We start from the raw sequence: 11,970 nt of genomic DNA, 5'->3' as shown, positions 1-11,970 counted from the left end.
GGGAGAGGGTTTGGCAGGCAATTCCAGGCCAGCTGTGGGCCAGACAGGGATGACTCCAGCTGTAAGAGAGGCAAGGCGGGCAGGAATCGAGGGTGGGCCGGTGGGAGGCTCTCAGGAATCAGAGAAGTAAAGAACTGGTCCCGCTGTCGCCGATGGGATGTGGGGGAGGGGCAGCTTTACAGAGTAAACCTCTCTTTGGAGGGAAGGCAGCATGACATTCAGGCCACCCCAAACTGCAGACCCTTCGACCTGTCCTGGCACTGCCCCCTCCTCAGGCCCTGTCCCAGGACATGGCTTCCCTCAGGGCGGCAGGCTCAGAGCCAAGGCGCCTCCTGGAAGGAGCCTCTGATTTCCAGAGAGACCCAAACTGCAAACACACAGCGTCTCTCCGCGCTTGCCACAGCGCCAGGGCCTTTGCTCGGGAGATAAGGCCGTGTCCGCAGCAGTCCTGTGAGCAGGCTCACCTGGCCTCCCAGCAGCCGTGGAGCTCAGGGAGGAACAGGGAAGGGGTCTGAGGGCCCCACACCCCTGTTTTGGTGCTGTCCCCTCAGGGCTGTGTCTGAGACAGGGGTCCCCAGCTACAGGCCCAAGACAGGAGGGCCAGGAGGCCAAGCACTTGGGCACCATCTGCAGACTACATGAACCATGCGGGGTCTGTGTGTGTGTGCACATGTGTGCACGCTCATGCCAGAGCACACACGCACAGGCACAGGTGTGTGCATGTGTACTACTTCATTCTTGTCTCTCTGACTCGTGTTCATGAAAGTGTCCCAGGCCGAAGCAAAGGGACAGCACGCAGCAGGCAGGAACCGGGGCTGCCCTCGTGAACTTCTCAGCCCACGCAGGAGCCACACAGAAGGTCGTTACGAGGGTGCCCAGCGAGTAGCAGGACACAGACCGCCCAAGCCCAGCCCAAGGGCCAGGAAGACCTCTGGGAGAATAAGCAGAGGCTGAAGCGGGCATGAGCTGGGGGCGGGTAGTGTTCTAGAAACCAGGGCTGAGTGGGCACGGTCCTAAACAGGCTTTCTGAGCAGAGGACTTTCAGAGATGGGCCTGCAGCAGGAGCATCAGCCTGTTCATGGGCTGGGGGGGTGAGACCCCAACTAAACAGCTCTGCTGGAGGCCCTGGTTTCCGCCATAGAGGGTGACGCTTACCAGACTTCCCGCAGCTGAACAACAGGAAGCCGCGGTCCTCAGGACCGCATCACGGCTGTGACCCTTAGAGAAAGACACGCTGGGGAGGCCTCAGTTCCACTCCAGATCTCTCCCCGGAGGCGGCCTCGACTCTGAACCACAGCACAGGGAGCGGAGGCAGAGGACAGCCTCTCACTGAGCACAGAAAACAGACTGAAGTCCGGGGGCGCGGAAGGAGCTGCAATGTGTTCTGGGAAAGACTGCAGCCTGGCGGGAAGAGCTCCGAGGAGCTGCGAGCCGAATGAGGCTCCTGTGGCCACACGGGCATGGCTAGCGGCAAACACGCCAGGCCTTCAGCTGGGCCTCAAAGTCAACCCACCGGGAAGGCAGCTCAGAACCATCCCCAGAACCGAGAGCGGGCGGGGAATCCGGATCACACCCAAACCCCGTGCCCTTGGTTGTCATTTGCTCTGGTTTAGTCCTTAGGAAGGGCCACTCCACAGCCTTGGAGTAAGGGCCACCCTGAACCTGTCCTACCAGAGTCCAAAACAAGTCTCGACAGGACAAGACTGATGTTCCAATAACTTAGCTACATGCCCAAACGAAACTCAGTAGACTTTAAAGGAAGACAACAAAATCCAGACTCCCAACAATGTACTGTCGTTTAGTCCAACATCCAATGAAAAATTATTAGACATGATAAAGCTGAATCACTTGAATCATAACCAGGAAGAAAAGCACTTGAATCATAACCAGGAAGAAAAGCAGCCAATATGGAGCCCTGCTGAATGCCTGGGGCAAAGAGAGAGAACCTTTTGTCATTAGGCATTTTCCTACTGGTGGTGGGGCAGTTACCATGAAGAAATGCTAACATTGGAAAGGGGTCTCTGGAAGCACCTAAGCAACTCCGGGTGGAGGCTGCACAGTCCATGGAGCTGCTAAGGGGCTTCACAGCGTGGACAGGCCTGGGGTCCAGCCCGGGATACAGACACTTGGCATAGCCACTGCCCCGAGAGGTCACTCCCCGTGAAGATGGACACGGCCGAGCTCAGATGGCTGCTGCCTCAAGGGGGTGGAGGGGTGTGATCCCTCCTGCCGGGGATGGCGGGTGCCTCCCGGAGGAGAGTCCTTTTGTGTCGGGCTTAAAAGATTGGTGGGAAAGAGGACGATTTTCAATCATAAAATCATACGATTACTCAAATGTGATCGCTGTTGGTATTCTAGTGAATTTTTTCTCTTTGAAATCTTTTTCTCTTTTCCTAAGTGGAACTTAAAACCTGACCCCCCTCAATTCTGCATTGCATTTTTTGGTTAATGGCATTTCAAAAAGCATTTTCTGAAATCCTTCATATCATGGATCTTTGATGGCTGTGAAGTGTATCATCAAGTGTCTGTGACATGGTCTGACGGACAGCTTCCCTGTTGCTGGGGACTTAGGTTATTTGATCCTGCTGGAATGTCCTCCCCCTTCCGATGGGTGTCTTGAGTTAGATTCCCGGGAGCAGCGTGTTGGCTCAAAGGCACTCACAGGTGATGTTCCTGATGCGCACAGATGGCTTTCATAGAAGGTTCTCGAGCCTGAACTCCCGGCACACTTACTCTCGTGTTGTAATGTGTGTTTATGTGCCTTCTCCCCTCTCCAGGGCCCGGCGGGCAGGAGCCCAAGGACACCCCTTGCATCACTTGTGATCACACTTTCACAAAGGAGGATTATCCAGGGTCAGAGACAAAAGCCCAAGGACACACTCCAGAAACCAAGACTGGCAGCCTCTGAGAACAGAGGTCACTGGGCTGCACGCTGGTCTCACCACCCCCACTAGGACCCCAGCGGCCCTCGGTCCCCAGGTGAGATGGCCAGTTTTATGTGTCAGCTTGGCTAGATTGTAGTGCCCAGGAGTTCAATCCAACAGCCCTCTAGGGGTTGTTGCGGAGGCATCAGCTAAAGGACATGGCCCTCCATAACGCGGGTGGGGGCCCCACCCAGTCCAAGTCTGCAAGAGCAAAACTGAGGCAAAAGAAACTGTCATCTCTAGGGCAGCGTGGCCTCCTGCCCTGCAGATTTCCCCTTGCCAGCCAGCCTGGAAGGCAGGGCGTTAAAACCCCACCATGTTGGGGCTGGGGCTATAGCTCAGTTGGTAGAGTGCTTGCCTCACATGCACAAGGACCTGGGTTCAAGTCCCACTGTGTTGGAACAGGGCCTATGAGAGCGGCACTGGAAGGCGCCTGCAGGTTCTGTGGTGCTGTTTTAAAATGTGTTTAAAAAGAGCTGAACGACTGCTCACCAGTGTGGATTATCTCAAAAACCTCATGCCAATCAAAACCACACAGACTGTATGGCCTGAGGCCCGCATAGCGGCAGGGATTCACTGCAAGGGACACAAGGAGCAGGAGGCTCTGAGTCCTGGACACGGTGGCTGCACAGAGGTCTCTGCCTGCCAATGCTCCCTGAAGTGCATCCTTCAGATGCCCCCCGCCCACGGAGCTTCTCTGCTAGAGTGCTCTACCACAAAGACACATCTCCAGCCCTTTCCTAAGTTTTTATTTTGAGAGCTGGGCGATTACAGGAGACACACTCCTGTAATTCCACAGACTCCAGAGGGAGGCTGAGGCAGGAGGATCCCAAGTTCAAGGCCAGTTCAGCAACTTAGGGAAACCCTGTTTCAAAATTAAAAAATAAATAAATAAAAAGGACTGGGGATGTGGCCCTGGAGTTAAACACCCCTGGGTTCAATCTCTGGTACCCCCCCCAAAGTTTTTATTTTGAGACAGTTACTGAGTTACTAAGTTACTGAAGCTGTCCTTGAACTCCTGAGCCTCCTGCCTCAGCCTCCCCAGTCACTGGGATTACCACCACACCAAACTCATAAAGTATATATCAATAAAGATGTTTGTAAAAAATAGTGACTGAAGAGCTGGGACTAGCCTCCACTCTCCTAATGAGTGTTCCCACCTTGCCCTGGGGGGTACTCTCTTTGTCACCTGCTGGCTGCAGCCCTTGGGGAAGTGCCACAGAGATGGATTGGAGTCCAGCTCCTCAGCCCCACCCATGCCTCAGGGATGGACTCTGGGAAATGAAAGCACTTTAACCCAGGCACTTTTGGCAAGGGTTCGAAAGCCCAAGTCATCTAGAGAAAGAAAAAAAATGTTTTAAAACAGGGCACAAGGTGGCACACGCCTATAATCCCAGAGGCTCAGGAGGCTGAGGCAGGAGGATCTTGAGTTCAAAACCAGCCTCAGCAACTTAGTGAGATCCTAAGCAACTCAGTGAGACCCTGTCTCTAAATGAAATACAAAATAGGACTGGGGGTGTGGCTCAGTGGTCGAGTGCCCCTGAGTTCAATCCCCAGTACCAAAAAAAAAAAAAAAAAACCAAACAATTAAGCAAAACAACAAAAACGAAAACTAAGGAGGAGGAAGGTGTCTGCTAGTGATGTTAGGGAGTCTGCTGCTGCAGGCAGGGGCTCAAAGGAGCCATCGGCCACCATTTCTCTTCTGTCTTCTGTTATGGTACCTGTCTCTGCTGCAGACAGACTCCAGGTGGCCAGACTTGTGGTCTTGGCAGGCAGGGTGTTCCTCCAGCTAATCGCTCCTGCCAGCCCCAGCAGAAGTCCCTGGAGGCAGCTGGGTGCGTGGTGCACGCCTGTAATCCACTGATTACAGAAGGAGGCTGAGGCAGGAGGATGTAAGCAAATTCAAGGTCAGCCTCAGCAACTTAGTGAGATCCTGTTTTAAGGTAAAAATGAAAAAGGTCTGGAGTATAGGTCACTGGCAGAGTGCTCCTGAGTTCAACAATCCCGTACTATTGGAGGTGGGAGTGGTGGGGGCAGAAGTCCCTGAGGAATCCCTCCTGGTCTGGCTTCTGGCACAGGCCCACCCTCAACCGCTCACTGTGCCCAGAGGGAAGAATTGTGTTTGGCTGGTGGGAGGAGGCTGAGGGGGACAGTCCCAGGTCTCTGGTGAGGCCTTCTGCCCTTGGGTAAATTAGTAGATACAAACAGACACCTGAAGGAAGAGCTTTGAGCAACCTCCCTGCAGCCTCTAAATCCCTGAGAGTATCTGCAGGGAGAGAGGAAGGCTCCTGAGCCTGGGCCAGCCAACGGCTCGCTCAGGGTGTGGGTTTGTGTATGAGAGCTTCTTTTCAGGTGTCCTGGAATTGGAAGGACACATATTCAAACCCAGAGGAGGAGACTCCTCCTTTAAGCAGAGTTCTAAGGTAGTCTGTGGCCCTGAATAAGCTCCTCCCCTTGAGGGTGGGGCCTGTGACTTGCCTCCAGCCAATGGGGTGTGCTAAAGGTGATGTCACTTTCACAACTGAGCTGCACTGTAACAGACTATCCCAGACTCTTCCTAGGGCCTTGAAGAAGTGAGTTCCCTGTTGTGCTGCCCATGGCCAGGGCCACCCGGAGGAGGCTGTAGGCCAGCCTCAGGACCCAAGGGTGGCTCTGGTGCCAGGAGAGGGCAGATTCCTTCCCAGGGGCCTGTGGGCGAGAAGGCAGCCCACTCGCAGCTCCACCCCAGCAGGACACCCAGTAGATGGGTCCCAACTCTCCACCCCCAGGAGCATCTGTTGTGGGTGGGAGCAGACTCTCCACCCCATGACACATGTTTTAAGCCGCTTCGTTTGTGGTCATTTGTTGGCTTAGAAAACTAGTCCAGCCCCATTTTTCCTCATGGAAGTCGCTGCAGGAGCCCACAGGCTGGTCTGCAGCCTCGGCTTTGCCCGGGCTCGCCCCATACACGGTCGAGGATGACCCCAGACGCACGTGGAATGCCTCCTCGCCTTCCTTAAGTCCCAGCAGCGCCTCCTCATCAATGGCCTGGTGGCCACCTGAGGAGCGTGTGGGTAAGTCCGTGGTGCTCCAGGCCTTCCTCATCCACTCACTTTTGCCCGCCGCTGCTTCCCCAGGACCGCCCCCCCCACACACCCCTCAGCCTTACTTTTCTTTCCTCTTTGGAGGCGTGGTTCTGGCCCTAGGGGCCACAGGCTCCTCTCTGCCTCGGGTGCCCCTGCTCCTTGCAGCTCCTCTGGCCTGGTTCCCTCGCCCCACCGGCACCCTGGAGGGGGGCACTCGGAGGGCCCCCAGGACAGCTCGGGCCTGGCCCTCAGCAAGCACCTGCTGAAATGAATCAATGAGGACCACGTCTCCTTTCTGGGTGGGGTGGGGGTCATTTTGCCTTCCATACCCCTATATGAGTGGGAACCCCGGGAACAGGGCCCTCTTGGGGACAGACGCTCTCCGAGCCCACTCCCGGTGCCCTGGGGTCCACCTGGTCCTTGCTGGAAAGCAGAAGCTGATGAAGCCCACACAGGCTGTTTTATCTGCTCCTCTGCCACCTCTTTGCCACCATACCGAACACATCCTCTCATCCCAGGAGGGTAAGAGGAGGCTGGCCAGAGAGGAGCCTGTCGCTGTGGGTCACCCACTCCCATCTCCCTCCACCCCCACTACTGGCTACTAGGGCAGTGGACCTGGGTGTGTCCTTCTGCAGGGGAAGTGGTGGCCAGGCCCTTCCAGTGGGCCCGGGAGGGACTTCCTCAGAGCAGGAGCAAGACAAACCCTCGGGGAGCCCCTGTGAGACAAAGAGCTCCCAGCAGCCCTTCCCACCTGCCTCCACCGGGAGGAACCTGCCAGCTGAGAGCCCTCCCTTCCTGCCCTGCCGGCTCTGTAAGCTGGAGCCAGGAAGCCAGAGGGATGGAGCTTGAATGGTCTCCAACCCCTGCTCCAAGACACTGAGCCGGAAAGGCTGACCGTGTGTCCAAAAGCCGTCCTCATTACGGAACAGTGTGCTCTCGAGGGGCTTCCTGGGAGCACCCCAGCTGTTAGGGTGGGAATGCGTGGTGTCCTCTCATTGGCCAGGGATCCTGAGACGCCACCACCTGCCCCAGAGGGTAGAGCATTAGCCTTGCTTGTGGGAGGACCTGGGTTGTATCCCCAGCATCTCAAAAAGGAAAAAAAAAGGAGAATTCAGTGGAGCTGAGGGACAGTGTGCATGTCACAGCATCTGGCACAGCACGTGGGATGACGAGTGGTCAACAGGATGGCCTCCGGGCTCATCCTCATCCTCCTCAACGCTCTTAATATGCTCCTGTCCCCGTAGTAAGACTGGTCTTTGGCACAAATTTAAGCATTAAATAATCAAGTCCCAAATGTATAAAGGGCCAACTTCACTGGCAAATTCTTCCTTTATACATTTTTTTTTTTTTTTAAGCAAAAAATGTCTATCTGTGATGTCTCTGTGCAGGAAGGCCCTGTCCCACCTGGTGCTTTTGTGTTGTAACATGCAGTTAGCTGGGGGCGCCACCTGAGGGGCCCTGGCTCAGGTGCCCAGGGGATCAGGCAGCCCTGGTCTGTGTATTCCACGCTGGTGCCCTGCCACATCTGTGCAGGCACCGGAGTGGCTCCTCAGATCGGGGGTCAGGCCTGGGATCAACAAAAATGGGGTCAGGAGTTCCGCCTGCGAACAGAGCCAGGCTGACCAGTGGCACCCCATGCAGCCAGCAGCCCAGACATCCCTGGCCACACAGCTCTCCCATCCACCCTTGCTCTGGAATACCCTGGGCATCCCTGAGGCTCAGCCTGACATGGGGGACCCACTGAGCCATAGTTGAGGGGCTGTTCTACCAGGTGACCTCAGTGAGGCAGGAGCCACCTGACTCATGCCCTGAGCCACTGCCTGCTGGCCCCAGATCTCCAGCCTGCCCAGCCTGCCCTCCCCACACCGTGTCCAGGCTGGCTGCTCCTCCTGTAAGACTCATCCCCTGACTGCCTTGTGGGTGTCGGGCACAGGTAGGGGGCACATTCTTCCAGCCCCCGCTCCCACGTGCTGATCCCATAGGCCTTGGACAGAGAGCTGGGCAGTGATGAAGACAAAGGTCAGCTGTCAGGTATGTGCAGCTCCAAAGCTCTTCCTGTCACCCTACGAATCCTGGGAGCGCGCCCATGGAATTGGGCATTTGGGGCCAGTGCCGCCTCTGCAGGTTATCCCAGCAGACCCCGTCCCAGGAGGCCTCAGCCCACTGCCTGCAGGACTGACTGGGCTGCTCGGCTTCTGCTTACCCGTGGCGATAGCAACCTCTTCCTGGGTGATCACGAGGAGATAAGGGAGAAGAAAGTGCTTTGTAAATATGCATAAGGTTATCATCCTGGCCCGTGTGTGCCGGGCCTTTAGCTCAGCCAGCCTCAGACCTGAGGGTCAGGTTGGGGATCAACAAAACTGGGGTCGGAGGTTTCATTTGGGAACAGAGCCAGGCTGACCCCTGGCACCCCACAGTCGAACACCCCTGCCTTTGGAGAGTGCCCCAGTCCCAGCAGCCATGCCACCCAGAGCTTCCTCAGCTTCCCAGCCTCTTGCGGAGCCCAGTCAGTGAAACCTGCAAATGCCAGCAGGGCGGGAGGCCTCAGGCAGATCCTGGTTAAAAAGAAAAACAAAAAAGTCCCTGAAGCAAACACATGGACCCACGTGTCCCTGCTCGAGAGCCCCCGGCCCCCAGTGTGAGCAGCCCTGAGTAGCCAGTGGAGAGCAGGCATTTCCTAGAGGGCCTCCCTTTCCCAGGGCTCAGCCCCCGCACAAGCTCCCTGTGCTCCGGACACCCGAGCCGAGTGGGGCCTTTGCGGCTGCTGAATATGGCCAAGAATGATGCAGGGAGGGTCCTGAAGAGGAGGAAGGCGAGGCCCTCCCCGGGGTCCTGGGCCTGGGCCAGCCTTGGGGCTGCCGGCCTAGTGTGCATGGTGCAGGGGTGTGAGCTTCCAGCGACTCCCTGGCCCGCTCCACACACTGACCGAGCTTATTACACCCCAGGATGGAGACCCAGGCTGGGCCTGCGTCAGCTCCAGGACTTCTGGAGCACGGCCATGGCAGACCACATGGGCAACTCAGTGTGGGGGGCCTTCGAGGTTCGCTAGAGCGAGCTGCCAGGTTAGTCCCACCATCCCCTGATGTCCTCAGGCACTGACCAGGAACCCGAGTACCAAGATCCTCGGTGCTGGAGTCCCCTGCCTTACAATGGGAAGGTACTTTGTGGAACTCTGCTCATCCCCCGTAGACTTTAGATCACCCCTAGATTGCTAGGACACCTGACCCAACACAGAGCAAAGTAAACAGTTGTTACACAGCATCGTTTAGGGGATGATGGTGCTGGGGGCGGGTAGGGGGAGCCTTCATGTTCAGCTCAGGTGAAAAAATTCCCAGATATTTTTAACCTGCCCCGGGACACACAGGTACAACTGGTGTCAGCACCGTGGGTCTTGGCAAGAACTACCCAGGGACCCAGGGACTGAGTACCACCCAAACCCCCAGAATCTCTGGACTGGTCCTGGGGCCTCAGCAGCCAGCCATTCCTGGGTGGGGATCTTCTCCACGACCCCACTGGGGAACTCGCCCTGCCATGGGGTAAGCCATCCATTTATCATGGTCCTGATCCCCGTTTCTAGTCACTGTTCCCCAGAGAGAGAAGGAAAGGGGAGTCTGAGAGCAGCCTGCAGAATGATTCTTTGAAGAGAGACCAGCCCCTGCCTGGCGGACCCATCACTGTGGTAGTGGAAACAGCCCCAGGCCCTTTCAGCTGAGGGGTCCAGTAAGCCAGAGTTAACTGCTGGGGGGGGGGGGGGCTGGAAGAAGGGGAGGATCTGGGGCACAGCACACACGGGGGCAGCTCCCTAGAGGACAGAGGGTCCGGGCTTTTTAGGACAGGACTCTTCCCTATTAAGCCATCAACTATACCTCCTCCTTCATCCTGACCTTCAGCCACCTTGTCCACACATTCAGCCCCGAAGGGATTAGGTCACTTCCCAGGGGATGCTGTGCACAGATGTGACCCAGAAATGAGGAGGAGAATCAGGCTGAGCAGGTGCTTGGAGTTGCAGTGACAGGGAGAGAAATCCCTGTGGATACTGGTAAGGAGGCCATTTCCAACTGGTCATGAGCTGTGCCCTGTGGTGGAAGTGATCTTGCTGAAGTCTTAAAGAACAGGAGGCCTCAGTAGACTGGGGCTGGGGGACGGTCAGGGACAGGCACATGCTAGAAAAGGCTGCCATCTGGGCAAATCAGGCAGATGGGTTCCCTGAGAGTGGGGTATCTGCTCTGGCTGGTGCAGTCCACCCCTTTCTTGGAAATCTAAGTTCCTCAATTGGGCTTAACAGTCTTCCCGACCCCTGGCCCCAGCCTTCCCCTCTAGCCTCCAGCACCCTTCTTCCTACTCTTGCATCCAGCCATTCACGGGTCCCCCCAACCTCCATGCCTGCCCTTTGACCCAGTTTAGCACGTATGTTCTGCTCTTTATACACACACATGGACACACACACACATACACACACGTGTGCGTGCTACCTGGAGAACTTACTCTGAGTCATCTCTTACAGTGCACTTTTTGGAAAAAATCCTTGCACGTTGGAATGATTCCATGTTTACTGAGAAGTTACAAAAATACAGTACCATGTATCCTCCATCCAGGCTCCCAGGACACGCCCATCTTTCATAATCATGCACAGTCGTCAGACTAAGCAGTGAACATCGTACAATGCTTCAACCAGGCCAGAGCCCCACTGATGCGCTTCCACTTCCAGATTCAGCCCAGGACCTGTTACGCGTTCACTCCTGGGGCCTCCTCTCACCCAAGAGGCTTCCTCGGTCCCTCCTAGTTTTCCATGACCATGACCTTGACCCCGTGGAAGGGTCCTACTGAGGCATTTTGCAGAGTGTCCCTCAGCTTGGATTTGTCTGATGTGTTCTCATGATTAGACTCTGCAACTCCACCTTTTGGGTAAGAATAACAGGAAGGTGTGTCAGTGCGTGACAATGTCTGCACAGGTCATCGCTGGCGAGGCAATTTAACCCCCGTCACTTGGGCAAAATGATGTCTGCAAGCTTTCTCCACTTCGAGGTTTCTCCCTTCCATCTCTGTTAGTCACCAAGAGCACACTCAAGGCAGATGAGGTCAACGCTGCCTGGAGGGGTCATCTCTAAATGTCATTGGAATTCTGCGTCCAAACGTGTTCCTTACCCTCCATTTTCTTATTTACGTGCATTTTCTTGACCTCCTCTTCAAGACCTTCATAGACTGTCCTCCCTCTGAGTGGCTTAGTTAGCTCCCAGGAGGGAGACGATCCCGGGACCCTGAGAATACCCAAACCCCGCGGCACCACGAGGACCTGTGTAAAATGGGCTCTGGCACATGATCCACATACGTCTGCCCACACTCCAAACCATCTCTAGATAACCCTCCATGCTTGATGTGGTGTAAACAGCACTGCACTGTTTAGGGAGTACGGACAACGGAAAGCCCACACATGTTCATTCTGGACCTGGTTTTCTGTGTGTATTTTGGTCAACGGTTGGTTGAGTCCGTGGGTGCAGAACCCAGGGGTGTGCAGGGCTGACTCCTCTCTGCTCTCTCCTGGCACTTATTGCTTTGCTGGTGAGCTTCCCTGTCACAGGACAGCTTCTTTTTGCCAGTGGTGGAGTAGTTACTAGGCTCCTTGTCCAAGTGTTTCTATGGGCACGATCTCCTGACTCCCTGTGAGACTCCTATGAATAGATAGTCTGCCTTCCCCACTTGACAGATGAGGAAACCTCAGGGCAGTTAAGCAACCTGCCCAAGGCCACACCCATCTCTGCCCTGTTCCAGGCTGGAGGTGGCCTCATACAGGGCCCCAGTAGGAACTTGCTTGCTGAGGAGCGGCCCACGCGTGCATGCTCAGAGCAAAGCAAGCAGTGAGCCCGGTGCTCAGTCCTTGACTGCTGGCTGGGGAAGCATGCAGCCAGTGGCTCCCGTTGCCTCCTGCCTCCCTGGACAAAGCCTCCACGACCCCTGCCACCAGAAAGAAGGCTCCAGCTCTT

The sequence above is a fragment of the Sciurus vulgaris genome, assembly GCF_902686455.1.
Source record: "Sciurus vulgaris genome assembly, chromosome: 14".
In the NCBI taxonomy this organism is placed as follows: domain Eukaryota; kingdom Metazoa; phylum Chordata; class Mammalia; order Rodentia; family Sciuridae; genus Sciurus; species Sciurus vulgaris.
The sequence above is the reverse complement of the archived record's forward strand: the minus strand, read 5'-3'. Positions refer to the sequence as shown.